This window comes from Thunnus albacares, chromosome 19 (assembly GCF_914725855.1).
Source record: "Thunnus albacares chromosome 19, fThuAlb1.1, whole genome shotgun sequence".
NCBI lineage: Eukaryota > Metazoa > Chordata > Actinopteri > Scombriformes > Scombridae > Thunnus > Thunnus albacares.
The window spans coordinates 4,742,476-4,760,217 of NC_058124.1; the positions used below are offsets into that span (position 1 = coordinate 4,742,476).

At 38.2% G+C, this 17,742-nt stretch overlaps 1 long non-coding RNA gene across 2 annotated transcripts; it reads left to right on the plus strand.

The window, feature by feature from the left end:
* Positions 1-8,363: 8,363 nt before the first annotated feature.
* LOC122969832 lies at positions 8,364-13,338 on the plus strand. 2 transcript variants are annotated; one of them, XR_006399094.1, is made up of 7 exons: positions 8,364-8,486; positions 8,590-8,841; positions 9,028-9,990; positions 10,103-10,232; positions 10,337-10,545; positions 10,655-10,957; positions 11,060-13,338. It is a non-coding gene; the product is annotated as an uncharacterized LOC122969832 (long non-coding RNA). The 2 variants fall into 2 exon arrangements; XR_006399093.1 differs by having other exon boundaries at positions 9,028-9,181.
* Positions 13,339-17,742: the final 4,404 nt, after the last annotated feature.

Here is a 17,742-nt window from a genome sequence, read left to right on the forward strand (position 1 = left end):
CGCTAACTTTGTCTGTCAGCTGTATGGTGCTGAGTAGATAGTGTACAGTGTAGCGTACAGTGGAGCTTTTTCTTGAAAACAGGGAATTTGGAAATGACAAAGATGAGAGCTGTGAGAGTGAACCAAAACAGTAAAGCTGTGGGTCGTAAAATCAAAAGAGCGAGCTGAAAGATGCTAAAACGCTCTGTAAAACTGCAGAGTTGAGCGATAATTCTCTTTGGGCTCATCACTATGAACAACATGTTTCACATATACAAGTAGTCATTTGATCCGTTGTTAATATAAAATATTCATTACAGCTGCTTTAATCATATCGCTCACTGTTGGTTTCATCTGATATTAAGATCTTTTGTGCCTTAAAAGACACTACTGTTTGCCCTGCTGGCTGTCTTGCTGGGCTTTGTTGGTGGAAGCTTATAGCAAATTTAAAAAGCTTTTGATCTACATTGTTTGTATTGTATCATCAGTTTCTTTGATAAGTGGTGTGTATGCTCAGCTACCAGCTCCATCAGAGTGAGCTACACCCTGATGCGAACATGATCACCTGGTCAGAACTCATTTGGCTTTAATGACCAGTTTGCTGTGTGATTTGGCCTTTTTAGCTTTGTTATCAGTGAGGTGCCCAGACACAGGTTTCCAAACTGTCATATTAGAGAAAATACATAAAAATGATAAATAGAAGTTATTGTGTATTTCTGAAGATGAAACAGGACAATTTCCTCAGGCAAAAAGATGCTGGCATGGCTTTTAAAACAGTGTCTCACAATGGCCAGATTACAAACAGCCACTGTTCTTCTTTTCACAACTTGATCCCTGCTGGTCACGCTCTAATGGGGTGCATTGTGAATTTTATAGTCTGTGATCATGTCCTGACACTTTGAGTGGCCTTCAACAAAGATCTAAGCAGCAGCCATGATAAGAGCTGCTGATATGCTTTAAGTGCAAGGGAAAGAAGCTTTGGTGCTTCCTTTCTAGGACACATAAAGTATAACCCTTTCATGAGAAACATAAGTGTTTTTTTTCTTGGTTTCTTGAAAATGAACATTACTATCTTGCACAGTTCATTTTCACAGTGTATTCCATGGTACACCTGTAATTGAACCAAAGAAGTCGGAAATGCAAGATCACCGCATTTATCTTTCAAAATGGGAAATGTCACTCTACCAACTAGTTATTTTAAAAGTGGATTTCTTATCATTTTCTTCTGCATCTCCCTGCATTTATAAGAAATTGACGATAGTCTGGAAATTTAAAATGAAATACCTTTGTAATTAGCCCAAAATCTCTCAGTTTCTTATGTAATTTCTTTATGACTGCATTATATATTTCTGCCAGGAAAATGTATGAAACATTATGCATGACTGGAATGAATATATCTAATGGCAAGTCAGAAGTAGGAGATAAACGGTAAGTCAGAATGATGAGATAGAAAAATCTAAATTATGAGATGGTAAATCAAAAGTTTGACTTAATAAGTCAAACATATGATATATTATTATGAGAAAATTATTTTGTAATGTCATCGAATTGACTCACTATGTCAAAAGTTTGACAAAGTATCTCATAACTTTGACTTAGTAGCTCACTGTTTTGGTTTAGCATCTAATAATTTTGATTCAGTGGCTTATCATTTTAATTTAGTATCTTATAATATGTCATTATTCTGATTTAGCGTCTTATAATTTTGATTAACTATCTCATAATTTTACTTAGTATCCCACAAATTTGAATTAGTGCATCAAAATTTTACTGCCAAGAAAAGGGCTTCTATGGGTTATGATAGTTTAAGTATTTCCTCAAAATTAGATTTAGAGTTTTCTGAAACTGATGTAAGATTAACATATTCTTCAAATGGATTTCATAATTGTTAACAGAAATCTTTAACATTTAATTGACTAATGAGAAGACCTGCTTGTTTCTGGGAAATTACGCAGCAATTGACAAGCAAAATTTAGTGATTACTTTTAATGGGCGAAAGGGGAATAATTTTCAGTAACAAGATGATGAAGGTAATAACACAGAAATTTCACTGGTATGACTTCCTGAAGGCATAAAAACTCACTTCCACATTACTGGATAATATTTGAGTCAGAGGACAAACAATGAACAATGATGAGAAGTATAGAAACCATGTAGAAAACACATGTCAAGTGTAACCAATGTGATGTTTATGATAGCTGATCCACATTTGACTTATAATTTGCCATATAAGCATATTGTTTGAATTATACAGTATGTGAACGTACCAAAGCTTAAGGTTAGAGGCTACAATGTTTGATACATTGCATTTATAAAGAATTTAACTGAAATCATCTGCTGGATATGTCTTCATTGGCTGCATCCTGAGAGTGTTCTTTGCTCTATCTTCTCCATTAGTTCTCAGCTAAAATGAGAACACTGAGTGTTTTACATAAAATTGCGGCAAGAAAAAAATCAGCATTTAGGAGCACTCAGGCATTGAGAAGAAGAGGCATGCAGAGTTACCAATTACCTTTTAGAAAATTAACTTCCAAGAAAAACGCCCATGCCTTGCTACACAGTGATTAATGTAATTTTACTCAACTCCTAAATATGAAAGCCTACAAAGCACCTCATTTATGTTAGTTTGTGTAACTCTGTGCAGAGGCTTAGAAACTGCCTCTTTAATGCTTTTAGTTCGAGTCTATTTTCTTTATTTTTACTCAGCATGTAATGAGATAAATTCACAGCTGGTGTCTCTTAAGTACTGTGTGCGTGATCACGTAAGTAAAACTAAAGACCAGTGTGCAGAGTGTTTGGTTATTTGAAGGAGTGAGTTTTCTATTATTTTAGTATCTACAGTTTACAGCACTGTCATATAAACTAATTTAAACTCACTGAATTATTGTGGAAAGACCTCCAGCCATGTAAATGTTATATACAGAGTTGGATAAGCCTTAAAGCCTCCTAAATCTACATTTCATTAAACATGTTTAAAAAATGTTCAATGAAATGGACTTAAAGTCATTTTCAAAAGTGGTCTGGGGCTGTTTGCATTGGTTTTGGTGAGGCCCCTTGGTTCCAATGAACAGGACTCTTAATGCTACAGCATACAAGTATGATTCCAACATTATGGCGACAGTTTAGAGTTTATCCCTTTACTGTTTCAACATGATAGCACCAATCCATCTCTGGTTTTCTAAGTACTTGACTGACTGAACTCCAACACTGACTGCGAGCCAGACCTTATCGCCCAACCTCACTGATGCTCTTGTAGCTAAACGGGAGTGAATCCCTGCAGCCAGAAGCAGACTGAACATGAAGAGTGGAGGCTGTAATACGTACAGATTATTAGTTAAAAACCATAAAATTAGACATTTTTAACAGAAATTTTATCATATTCACCCTGAATCAAAATTTCAGGGCAATGAAAAATTAAATACAATTTGAAATAATGAAGAAAGGTAGAACTAGAAAGATGTAGAAATTAAGACTCACAAATGAAGACTCACAACATAAAAAACATCCATTGACTTGATAAATAATTGTATAATTACACATTTAAACAAACTTAAAAATGACTATATACACTCGTCTTAATTTTGAGAGAAATAGGTTAATGAAGGGGCAAAATACAGATATAAAAAGAAGGCTCTCAACAGTTATGATAATCTAAATCTCGGGGTCAGGACACCCTGAGGGGTCACATGATAAATCTGAAGGGTCATGATTAAAAAACATAAGAAATAAGGGAAAAAAACATGTATCAACTATGAAAAAATTTGCTATTTTCTCTCTTTTTTATTGTGAAGACTATGAACACTGTGATAGAGAAGTCTAAGAAGGTAACACCAGTGTGCATGTAACTCAACCTGTGAGAAGGTCATGATGAGTAAACCTGCTTCAATTTTAAGTGTCTTAAGCCAAGGCTCTGTCACCTCACAGCAAAAGGAAAAACTTTTTTTCCTTAGAAGTAAATTTTTTTTTTTTTTTTATTCATTTTGTACTTTGTATAGGGGGAAGAGTAGTTTGGATACCCAACGACACAGAACTTAATATGGTTATAACACTGTTTTATCACAATTAAACGTCAGAGGAGTGCGCTGTCACTACTTCACCAGCCGACTAGATGCTCAAGTAACAAAGTAACAAATTTAAAAAAACAACTCAGCAACATATTGGTGAAAATTGTTCCAGAAGTCAGCATAGTGTTGCTGAGTTGTTATTACAATTAAGTGCAAACCAGTTCAACAAAACACACAAAAAAAACAAAAAAACAAAAAACATTGAACAATCTAAAAATGTAGATTAAAAGGTAAATAAAATTCCCTTAAACACAAGCAAAATAAATTCAAATAAGAAATAAAATGACTAAAAGTCCACGTAATAATTTACTTAAAAGTCCAGAGAGAAGGAGAGGGTTTTAAAGTTCAAGGAAAAAAACAAAAAAACTCAACAGAAAATAACGCAAATAATAATTAGACTAAATACTAACTTCTGCCATGTGACACAGACACAATTGAGTTTTAAAGGAGATTAAAATAAATAAAACTAAACAAAGGCATGTCTAAGCAGATTGCATTGTAGAATCTTCAACTACTGTTTAAAGATGTCCACAGATCTGTTTAGGAGCCACAACCTTAGTTTTAGGTCTGGACTTGAATTCTTGGATGGTAAAAAATACAACCTTTCCGTCATGAGACAGCATGCCGTGCGTGCAGTGTGCAAGAGCTTTTCACCTTTTCATATTTTCCTGCTGGTTCTTTTTTATGTACCTGTCAGCCAAGACTACATGTGGTGCAAAAAGGGCTTTTGTTCTGAAATGTTCTTGTGCAGTGTAGTGCTGCCAAAGTTTTCAGTTATGTACTGTATGTTCCTATTTCGATCAGGAGAAACTCATTTAAAAAGGAGTTTAGACAGTTATTAATAAAACATGAACATATTTAATATAGGGTTTCAATATCGGAGGAGCTGTTGAGTAATATGAAATCATGATTAGACCTCACTGTGAAATAATTATTCTTCATAGTGTAGTCACAGCATGAATATCCCCCCTGATGGGGTTTAGACACAGCTTCTGAACATCTGAAGATCACAAGGCTTCAGCTGAAGATGTGAATGGGATGTGAGCTTATTGGACACTGGGCAAGATTACTGGGCAACGTGGGCAACAGCAATGGGGTCCCAAAAGCCTCACATTTATTGGTTTGTGGTCATTTGTTGGTGCAAACTGGTTTGAGATTTTGCATCACTTAAGTATAATATCAACTGAAATGATAAGGGCCTGAAGGTGCTTTCAGACAGTGAGAGGCTGCTGCCGTGGCTGCAGGCTACTGCCGATCCTACACCAGTACGGTACAGCACAGGCTCATCACATAGTTGTTGTGGGCTCAGCTTAAAATAGAGGAAATGGATACCAATCCTAAACATTGTTTATCAGCCCAGAGTGGATAATCATTTTGAAGATGTTGCTACAATACTGTTTCTCTTCATTAAAGGACACGTTCACAATTTTTCAAGTCTGTCCTAGAACAGTCAGGTGCACAAATGAACATTGAAACGTGTTTTTCTTGCCATAATCATCCCTCCTGTTCATACTGACCATTAGAAGATCCCTTCATAATGCTCTTACAATTTAAGTGATGGTTGGCAAAATCCACAGTCCTCCTTCTATGCAAAAATGTATTTAAGAATGTATCAAGTAGATATCTTTCAACATTACAGTCTTTTTGTGCTAAAGTCCCTCTTTTTGTTACTATACTTCCACCACAGCTCAACAGAGAAACACTGTGTGAGGAAACACAAAGAGGGAATTTGATGCTAAAAAGACTGTAAACGTGGCAGATATCCACTTGCTATGACTAATGGATATCTGCCACTAAATGCATTTAAAGGCATTTTTGCATTAAATGACTGTGTGGACACACTGTGGATTTTGTCCCCTATCACTTACATTGAAAGTACATTTGAAGGGGATCTTTTAATAGCCACTATGAACAGGAGGAATGATAACAGCGAAGAAAACCTCTTTCACTGTTCATTTGGACACCTGACTGTTGTTTTAAAACAGACTTGAAAAGTTGTGAACGTATCCTTTAATGTTGAAGTCGAACCATCATCAACTCAGACATGACAGCTGCCCTCGCTGTCTTTGCCACTGCACTGCTGCTGACCTCTGCGGCAAAGCTGCTGCAACTCTGATGCAATAATTCTTACCTAATGCTGTTGGCCTGTCTTGTAAAGGGGCACTTTGCCAAAATAGGCTTTTAAAACCTTTTTCAGTTGATATTGAGCTCACATGGTACACTTTCTTAAATACATTTTGTCACAAAATAATTTGATTCAGGTCAGACCTGGATAAGCCAATTAGTCTTCCAGCTAGGAGTACTGCTTGGGAAAATAATGTGAGTCTGGTGTACACAGTACATGATGGGCATTTGAAGGTATACAGTAAGAGTTCCATACCTTATTTAAGTCCCTAGTGGATTAATCCAGCCATGATTGGACAGACCTGAAGCAGCCACACTCTGGGCCTGACTTTGATGAAAACTGGAGGTGGAGAGATGCAGGTGAGTAGTGTCAATCAGACTCTGAAATGACAGCTGACAGCAGTAGAAAAGGCAATAATATTACATTCTGATAGCAAAAAGATGATAGTATAACAGGTTGTAGCTAAACCAGATTGCCTGAAGTAAAAAATGATAGAAGATAAAAAGACCTATGTCAGAATGTTTTTCATTGACTATAGCTCTGCATTTAATACTATTGTACCATCTAAACTGGTGTTAAAGCTTAGAGACCTTGGTCTTTGTAATTCCATATGTAAGTGGTTATACAGTATGACTCTCTGATAGGCAGACTTCAGATAGTGAGAATAGATATCTACCATAGTTCTCAACACAGAAGCACCGCAGGGTTGTTGCCATAGTCCCTTACTCTACAGTCTGTTCACACATAACTGTGTTGCTAACGATCATAATAACAGCATTGTGAAATTCACAGATGACACCAGAATGATTGGACTGATAAATGACAACAATGAGGATGCCTATGGGAAGGAGGTGAGGGACCTATCCATATGGTGTGAAGACACCAGCCATCATTTTCTGTAAATGAGTCGATCTATTACGGCTTATAAAAATATATTTAGCTACTTTTTTGACAGGTCTATCATATATCAATTTGTTCATTGAAATGTGAAAAACAATGTTGGACCACTGAACCTTTTGCCACCTCAGATGGTACCCATATATTTGGTCTGCCCCATGGACTCTTTGTGTGATCCAACTATAACATCAGCTAACCTCAAAAATAATGTTTTTCCTATGATTTATTTTCAGAATGAGTGATTTGTGAGAAAATGATAGATTGTTAGTGAAGTAGGTGGATGCAGGCATTAAGTGCAGCTGGAGCTGGTCATGGCTGAAAATGGTACTCAAAATTGAGGTTAAAGGACAAGAGCAAATGTTCCCTTTATTGGATGTTTTCAGGAAAATAAAAAAGATTATGCAAGGTGCATTCTCTGCTGCAAAGAAATAAACTATGTAAACAAGGGCAGCTATGCTATGCTGGTACATTGCAAAACCGGCATGCACAGGAAAAAAGTCTGTAATATCACAACAACACACAGTGTAGCCAGCAGCCTTCTACCCAGAGAGACGGGAGCATCTACATCAGCTACACACAGGGTCCAGAGAATAGGGATGTGCCGAAAGCTGTATTTGTATTTGTATTTATATTTGTATTCAAATAAAATACAAATAGGTGTAAAAACACAGTTTTTGTTTTTATCATGCTTTTAATTTTAGGATATTAAGGTATTAAAAGTTTTTGTTAAATGTTTATGAATAAACTAATTTACGAAGGAGGTCCCCACATTGGATATCGAACTCAAGTCTCCCAGATCATAGACATGCGCTGATTACAGAGCTAAAACCAAGTGTATTGCAAATGCGCAGCCAGACCTCTACTTATTTAAACACCCATAACACAGAGACAGTACAGTGTGTAACGTGAAGGGAAGAACTTCAAAGGCAATTCTTGCTTTGCACTTTTCATTTATTTTTTACAGCCTAACTTTGTGGAAAGGAGAAAGGGCACAACAGGTGATGGAGAGTCCCTTGAGAGCATTTTGCTTGTGTCAGTAGCTTAGCTTTATCTCTGGGTAATAGCCCCAAATCCAGGAGTGATGTCCAAATAAGGACATGTGCATCATGTAGCAGGTGGATGTGACTCCCCTCATTGAGGCCTGCTGATAAACAAAACAGCGGAGCAGAGGAGAGAGACTGAGATAGCAATGTAACCGATCTGTGTGCTGGTATTTGACATGTTTTTTTTTTGTTTTTTTTCTTCCCAAAAACAAATAATTTTTAAAATATTTGTATGAAATAAATGTTCATAAAAACCCACTATTTGTGCTTTGCCAAATAATGTATTTGTATTCGGGCCCACCCCTACCAGAGAACATAAGACAGCAATGCCAGGCAAAGCTTCCAACACCCACTGTGAACTGCATAGCAAATGCAGAGGTAGGTGTAGGCCTATTAGTTCAGCACTAGCAGCATCACTACTTGGGCATAAAATACACTACCTGCTTTTAACTAATTTTATTATTTGTGTTCTACTCCATAGTTCTTGGAGTACTAGCAGAGAATTCCCTCCCCTTTGCTATTGCTCCAATAATCATGGAGCTTGCTCAAAATCTTGCTCTGGACAAAGTGGCTTTGCAGGGAATAAAGGTTTCCACTAAAAGCTTTAACATCGGCATCATACAAGATGGTCCATGGCCTAGGGCGGACTTTGTCTGAAAGGACCTTCTCCAACCTGAGGAGATTTCCCTTTTCCTTAAACTTGGACGAAAGTACATCGAACAACAACAAAAAGGTTGGTCTCATATTTAATTACAAGATACGTGTAATCTATTATATTACCTCTGTTCTATTTGCACTAACTCTTAGTTTTAATCTTATAATGATTTTATATATAAGCAATCGGTTTCTTGTCCAGTCTAAATGTTTATTGTGCATCTGGCAAATAAATTCTGATTTTTACATTGGGTTTGATTTGAAGGTCCTCTCCATGCTTGTCAGCTTCTACCATGATGACTTGAGGCAGGTGATGGTGGAGCATGACCTCCCTAGAGGTCATGAAAGTAAATGTCACCACCTTGGGGAGGGTGCTCTGCAAGTTCTTTGACCAAAATAAAATACCACAGAAACATCTGGTAAGCATGCTGATGGATTCTTGTTTAATCATGAGGGGTAGCAAGACCGGCCTCGAGATAACGATCCAACAGCACTGTCCAACCCTGCTCAACACTGATGGAGACTCATGTCACCACATACACAATGCGGCAAAGAAGTTTGCAGCTTACAGACATACTATCAGTGGTGTCCAGATCACATAAAAAGACTATTTATTTGAATGTGTTTGAATGTTTTTCATTCATTCATTAATTAATTCATCAGAGAACTGAATTTATTACTAATCTTTATTGTTTCTGTGCAGTTCTACTTTATAGGCCCAATCCATAATCTGAAAATGGCTCCCTCTTTGGCAATAATATAAATTTTGCTCCAATGTTCGTCATTTAGAGCAGTCAAAGGGCATTCAAAACAATTGCGCTGTCATATACTCATAACTTAAACAAATATTAGTGAGGAGAACCTGGACAGGTACCAAAGAAGAGGGTGCTAAAACAAGGACTGGGCATTTAAATTAGAGAATATTTACAGGCAATGTAAGGAAATGCATCATTTCATAGTCTCTCTTTTTGTCAAGTGCCAGATTCTGAATATCCCTGCCTCCAGTCTTCAGAGGGGTTTGTGCATATTGGTGGCTGGCTGTCAGCATATGATGCCAGCATGGCAATATACACGATGCTGCCAGCATACAAGATCCTCTATTTTGGCTATTTAAGCACAGAATACCAGCTTTATAGAGAGCCTCTGGGAATCATGTATACACAGTACAATGTTATTCAGATGACAAGAGCCAGAATCAGGTCCATACTTAAGGACCTAAACTGAAAAGGTGAAGATGATCACTAGTTATACAGAACTGAGTCATATACATCATGGTTACCAATGATGAGCAATATTTGCCTTATTGATACGTACTTATATTACTGATTCTCTTTTCACAGGCATGACACAGCAAGGCAAAGACAGGAAGAAAAGGGTCTGTTGAAAGATGAGGGGACTATAACACTACTACAGCTCAACATTTACATGGGTGTATTGGCTATCCTGAAGGAATATGTCATGGTTTTCCAAGTGGGTGTTTTCGGGTATTTTAGGCATTAACTGCAACTGTTGACTGCACTTATGTATCCAATGGTGTTTCTTCCATTTAAAAACAGTTTGTTTTACATACACAGGGTAGCCAGATGTTGGTGCAACTCCAAGACAAGCAGCTTGAGCTGTTCCTGGCTTTCCTGGCTTGCTTCCAAAAAGGGGAACATATCACTCAGTTTCACCCAGGGCTCTGAGAGAGATGGTCCTGAAGGATGACATGCTGCTGCCTGCCAGGGAGATGTGTGTGGGACTGGAAGCAGACACACTCAGGGTCAGGGATCCCAACCACACTGTTAGTACCCTGCAATTTAATAACATTTGATACTTGACCTTTTTTCTCATTGTTTTGAGAAAACATGAAATAAATGTCAATTCTGTGGTCTATATTTATGCTGCTGAAGCCATTCATGGAAAAGATGAGAAAAGCCTACATCCACCACTACTGCTTGCTATATGCAGAGGAAGCTCCCCTTGGCCAGCCAGACACTGAGGGCCCTTTCTGCTCTGGACCCACTTCTGAGAGGTCACTGACAGGCAACCATCCAGCTGCAGACATTGAGTGGAATGCTAGGCCACCTCTTACCAGCTGGCAATGACATCCACCAAGGGATCATATGGTACAATGTTGATCTGTGCCTGGCCAGGTTCAAGGACATAGAGAGCATGGTGGAGTGGTGGGGCCATGTCTTTGAGACATGAGAGAGGTAAGTACCCAGTCCTCGAGTCATCTTTCAGCCTGATGAATGAGATCATCCACCCCAGGTGTGGAAACATGCACATCTCAACATTCAATGTCATCCAAATAGTCAAATACACCCTCCAGTCCAGTGAGAAAACGGCTGTCCAGCTCTCAAAAGGGAGGAGGACTGCACCTCTCCATACCTGACAAGAACATCCAGTCAGCAGAAGCCACTGACGGCAAGCAACGGCAGCAGAACAAGTATGGCTGCCAATCATCTGGTTGTGCTCAGGAGAGCAAAACGCAGACAGCTGAAGAGGAAAAGAGGGCAAGGCTGAGGCATATGGCAAAACAGCAAAAGCGGGCCCTTGAGACACTGGTCCAGGCCAAGAAGAAAAAACTACACACAGACCCCTCTAGCCCTGTCTCCCCCACCAGTCCTAAAGCATAGGAAACTCTTCCATATTCACATGTGTGTGTTTAAGTAATCATTTTGAAAATAATTGTAATTAGTTGTGTACCTGGTGGGGCTGCTCTTTTTTAATTTTCTTTGTAAATGTTAGCATATTATACATAGAGGTACTTTTGCACTTACTAAAAGAATACTCTGTACTATATTTTGCTCAATCTTGTTATTCTGTTAGCTTGTGACCAACACCAGAGTAATCCTAAAAGTCATCAAAAATGAGCATTTAGGAGCTTATTTTTCAAAGAAAAATCTCTGCAGGAGCATACCCCCGGATTAGTTCAATTAGTACCTGCAGGTATGCAACCTCCAACCAGCTGTGGCTTAATCATGTCTGCTGGCAAGTGACTTCCTCTGTTCTTTGTCTCACAGGATTATCCATCACCGCTCTTCAGTGTGCTTTGGGAATATGTATGTATGTTTTAGCCGTGGCTCATGGAGCTGTATTGATTTGGCAGGGTTGTTAATTTGTCATTTACATGCTGCAGTTCCTCAAATTCAGCATATGCAGGGGATTCTGATTTGATCCTTGGAACCAATACATTTCCTGTCATGGTAATATGAGTTGGTAGGCTAATTCCTTTATAAGCCTAACAGCTGTGGTTAATGAAAACACAAAACAGATATTTCAGTGCCTTAGAGGAAACAAAGGGAATGTGCTTTATTTTAAAATGAGACAACTACCAGCTGACAAAATGATTACTGGCCTTGAAATTAGACTATTGCTTATTATAGTTTTTACATGTATATAATATTCTCACCATTCTATTCTTTCATCTTTACTGTAAGGGCTGCCCTACATTGATTTTTTGATCATGAATAAGTCAAGGAGCAGGTCATTATCCTTAAGCTGCCACAATGATAATGCATGGCAACTCAGATGAATTTGAACATTCACACGCTGATTCATACACATATGAGCAAAATTATTCAGCCAAATGTCTTTATTACGAAACTTAATTAAAGGGTTAGTTTGACATTTGGGAAGAACAGTAATTTGCTCTCTTGCCGAGAGTTAGATACCACTCTCATATCTGTTCATAAATATGAAGCCAACAGCTAGCTCTGTCCAAAGATTTAAAAAATCCATCTACCAGTATCTCTAAGCTCATTAATTGACGTTATATCTTAAACCAAAGTGTAAAAGAGATGCCTGGGACACACTGGATGTGTGAGCAGCATGTGTGTGTCACGGAACCTCTTGCTTTTCATTTCGACGCCCATGTTAACAGGTTTAGAGCAGCCACACTGCTGCGTCAAGTCATCTAGAGATTCGAGATCTCGTCTATTTTCTCTGCGTGATGCGCACGGTTATTAACAGAAATAGACAGGGAAAGCGATAGAAAGATAGGGCTGCCAGTGGCAGAAGCGCCGCAGCAGACACGCTTCCTGTGTGGACACTGCAAGCGTGAGAGACGCAGCAGTTCAGTGACACACACGCACTGCTGAGGTTTACGCATCTAGTGTGTCCCAGGTGAGAATATTCAGTTTTTCAGCAGATTAAACAAACAAGATATAACTTGTTGGTTAGAGAGCTTTAGACGTGCCGGTAAATGGATTTTGTCACCTGTAGACTGCCAAGCAAAGTAGCTAGCTGTTTCCTCTGCATTATTATGGATCCCACTGACCCTAACCCTAACCCTAACCAATCTCACACCTCATACCTAAACCTAACAAACCCAACCAACAAGTACCAGCCATTTAGAGGGAGAGTAGGTCAGGTCTTGCCAAGAAAAGCAGTGGGATCCATAATAACGCATTTCCCCCTGTTTACAATCGCTATGCTACACTAAGCTACACAGGTGCTGTCTGTAGTTTCGTATTTAACAGACAGATATGAGAGTGGAAGAGATCTTATCTAACTCACAGCAAGAAAGCAAATAAGTGCGTTTCCCAAAATGTAAAACAATTGCTTTAATTTGTGAGCTTTAAAGGTATTTTTGTTATTTTTACACATACCCTGGCTAGCTGTTTCCCCTTGCTTTCAGTCTTTCTGCTAAGCTAAGCTAACTGTCTCCTGGCTCTAGCTTCATATTTAATGGATAGACATGAAAGTGGTGTTGATCTTCTCATCTAACACCCCAAAATGTGAACCTATTTTCAGTAATATTATATTTCAAAATAACCAGTGATAAGAGACTTCATTCTCTTGTGTCCAACTCTTTTTAATTTATTTTTTGTGTTTGTATCATTTTCATACTACCATACTAGTTTGAATGAGTGATATGCTTTGATGTTCTGTGTGGCTGCTGTACTGAATAACTTTCTTTCTCCCGTGAGAGTCCACATAAGGTGAGCCCACCAGGAGTGAAATCGACTTGATGTTGTAACACAGTATTATTGATTGCTGAGGGGGAAAAAAAGTTGAAAAAAGAATAAACCAGATTTTTCTCTAGACACGCAGTTCTACTGCATTTGTGTATAAGGAGTTACACCAACAAGACCCTCACAGGATGCTGTCACACAATATTTCAGGAAGTTTAATGTTATTTAATTATGATATTTGCCCTGTTAGCACAATTAACTGAAGTAGCTAACATTAGCCCAAGTGTGCTGTGCACCTTATTATTATTATTATTTTTTTTATGACCCACCCTACTCTGCCTCTGATTGGCTAGTGCTCGTTGGTTAGATTGGTTAGGTTCAGGCATGAGGAATGAGATGGCCAGGGTTAGGGTAAAAATGTCAGGGTCAGAGCCAATCAGAGGCAAAGTGGGGGCGGGTCTTAACTCAGGCCTGAGGTAGCAAGGTGTGTTTCCAGAGTGTGAAACGCAACACCCCACACTCCTTATTTGGAAGGTCCTGGCATCAAATGAAAAAGATATTGCTGACCATAAACTGCAACTCTGGGCTTCAAACCGACTCCAATGCAAACCAATGGGTTTCCTTTCCTTTTGACATTATTTGTGTGCAAATATATATATATATAAGTTGATGTTGAATGGTTACTGCTATTTTGTTTCAGTGACAGAGCATGTAGCATCATTGCAGTTATGTATTTAATCATTTATGACCCTGTTACTATCCTGCAGGATTGCTGTGTTAAAGTACATTTAATAGTACTGACAGTATTGACTGACTGATCTACTGTACCACCATTTTTTCCCATGCTGCTTTAACCCTCTTCAAGCTCTCTGGCTACACCTGACAGATGAACTTGAATTATGCTGTCAGTTTTAGACATGTTAATGGGTGAATTTGCATAGCAGTAATGAATTACATTAGATACCTTGCCCGGCATCAATGTGCACAGGTACAGTATGGATGGGACAATGTGTGAAGGCAAATAAATCCATACATAGTGATTGATGTGCTATTCATATTAGCAGCTCTAATGAGACCCTCTGTCATTTCTATAGGGGGTCATGATAAACCACAAGAACTCATTGCTCACCTCTGCTTACATATATTATATGTCTTTACTAATATTGCAGGCATCTGCATCTACTGCTAACAGCGACGCACCTTTTCATTAGTGACTATAGTCTGTTCATTCGGGCTGCTGTCACATACATAATGTTTATGGCAACATTAGATCTTGCTTTGCTTTTGCAGGCTGCCCTTAAAAACATTACATCTCCTTACACCTATTGGCCTTTATTAATGTATTCTGAACTGAAAATGCCTATAATTATCTTGGCTGCACAAATAGTTCTTTGCCACTGCGGGTCATAAATTCAGCACAGAAGTAGAGACAGTTGACTGTGCCAGGAATCAGAGAGTGTGTGATGCTTTATATCAAGAGTGAGTTTCCCCTGATAACCACTGGTGTAGCTGCAAATGTGACAATCATATGGGTGACTTGTATATATTGATTAAAAACTGTGTCATGCTCTTACTTTTTAAAGCGATACTTTCTGTTATTTTACTTGAGTGTCTAAATTCTTAATGTGAATTCTACGCACTTTAAAGTGCATTATATTTTGCTAAAAATCTTAATGTAAAAATTGCAATAAAGCAACATTACACCTGTTAGAGATGACCATGGTTGGCCCCTATATACAACCCTATTCGTCCCCTGGTTGGTTTGCTGGAATATTACATGTCCCCCGAGTTTTTCTGTGTGGTAATCTGCTTAGAGGTTTAGAGATGTTGGTAGGTGAATTTTTGAACATGGACAGTGCCAGGCTAGCTGTTTTCCCCTGCTTCCAGTCTTTATGCTATCCTAATCACGTCATGGTTATTCTTTAGTGCACAGACATGAGTGGTTTTGACCTTCTTATCCAACTCCCAGAATGTGTTTTGCTTATAATTCACTTCAGGTGGATGTTTGAGCGTCACTGTGCTGAATTATGTTTTTGTATGTTTACACAATTCATCTTCTGAAGAGGGAAAGTTTCTCACCGTGCTCACCTTGACTCTCAGTTTAAGGGGCAGGCTTACCAGCATAATTTGTGACATCACAAGTTTGGAGCCAACTGTGATACAATATGCAAGTTACTCAAGTGTGTGTGACATTGTGTGTCCAGCAGTTTAACTTTGGAAAAGTATTGTTTGGATATTCATAGATTCTGGTTTTTATAATGAATTTTTATATGCAGATCTTTAAACATGGTGTGGAGGTGTTCATTCAAGGGATTTCATGTCTGTTGATATTGTAGGGCATTATCCCAAACAAAGAATTACAGTTAATTAAGATACCACAAACCAATTTCCACTCAGTAAACCTGGGTCTGCTGGGGACAGTTGCTTGCTTGTCATGTTGGCAATCCATTCTCAGTGATTACGCAAAAATGATCATGATTTATTGAGTTTATATGTGAGAGATATAAAAGGTCTCCTGGGGGATTTTTGACCACTAGTAGCAGTGTAGACCCATGTTATTGTGAGTGGGTACCTGTAAAGTTTGTACCTACTTTCTTTTCATTCTTACTCCTCTCTTTTGTAAGCATTTAGTTCTAACATCTTCTTTTCAACCTGCATGAATAAACATGAGCTAAGCAGACTTCAGATTTCCAAAAGGAGCTTTTAAAATCGAAGGTAAAATATAAAAGAAGTCCTCCACATTGGCAATCAATGTAAAACAGCTCAAACATTGTGAGCTGATTTATTCATTCTGCAAGATCCTATAGCTGCTGCAGTCTGAACAAGATTGAGGAGATTTGTTACAAGAAAGGCTATGGTAATCCAGATGAGATCATTAAAAAGAATGAATAACTTCATCCAAATCCTCAGATGACAAAACCCCCTTTTGACACAGGTGACCATGCTTTGGGTATGGTTACAAGGAATAAGTTAATGATGAAAATTCTTATTATTCTTTAATAATGATCACATTGATTATCCATCTGCTGTAAAAGTGTCTCACCCCCCATTTACAGTTTTTGCTCTCACACATTTTCTGGCTGCACAGCATTTTCACAAGTCCAAAAAGTTATACCTAGAAAATCTCTCACAAAAGCAATCACTCAATTCATAATAATGTTACCTCTTCTCAAAATTAAATATTGTCTTGAAATGAGACAGATAGCATGAAATGAATACACTAGATGAGTGAGAGTATGATTGTCCAACCTTAGCTTAGCAACTGTAACTACGCATGCCAAGTCTGTCAAGCTTTTGAGTGCTCACTATGTTGAAGTGTTGTGCATGGAGCACCACTAAGTGCAATATTTGATATTCAAAGAGAGGATGGTGGTGTAATTTTTTTCATCTTTCCATAATCAAAAATAAAAGAACAAATATGTAGCCTAAGTATGGGCAATGATCTATGTGTTGAACCTAAAACCTTAAACAGAGGCAGACTGTGCATTTGTGGTTGTGCTCGTAAAGTCTGCTCTCAGCTCACCCTGGTTGAGGGGCCAACTTTGAATGGTGTGTTAACAAACACCAACTGACAAATTCTGCATAGTATACCTTGAACAACTGCATTGGAAACTATCTGGTTTGATAAAAACTTTGAGGGAGAAGTTAAGCACGACTCCCTTATGCATTTCGGCAAGAAACATCCAATCACTGAGCTTTAAATTCTATTGCTGTATATGTGCCACCAATGGCAGGTTGAAGCTAAAGATTCAGTGTTTAGAAAATTGACAATACAATCTGCAGCTTAAATCATTTAACTTTTTAAGAGTGGGTCAATTATGGACAAATTCAATGACTATGGCACAAACATTTTGAATTCACTACCATTCTGATTTGCACCTCTGACTGGCTTTGTTTCCATGGCAACAGTGGTTGAGGTTCCTGGGTAATGTAGTATCTAGACCTGTATTGCCAGGCCAAAATGACAACCAAACATGATTTCTAGAAACAAAATTGAAAACATTGACAGACATGATCGTTACATTATCTGTGAGACTATACTATGTACTATGTAGTAAGTAACATTTAGGATATCATTC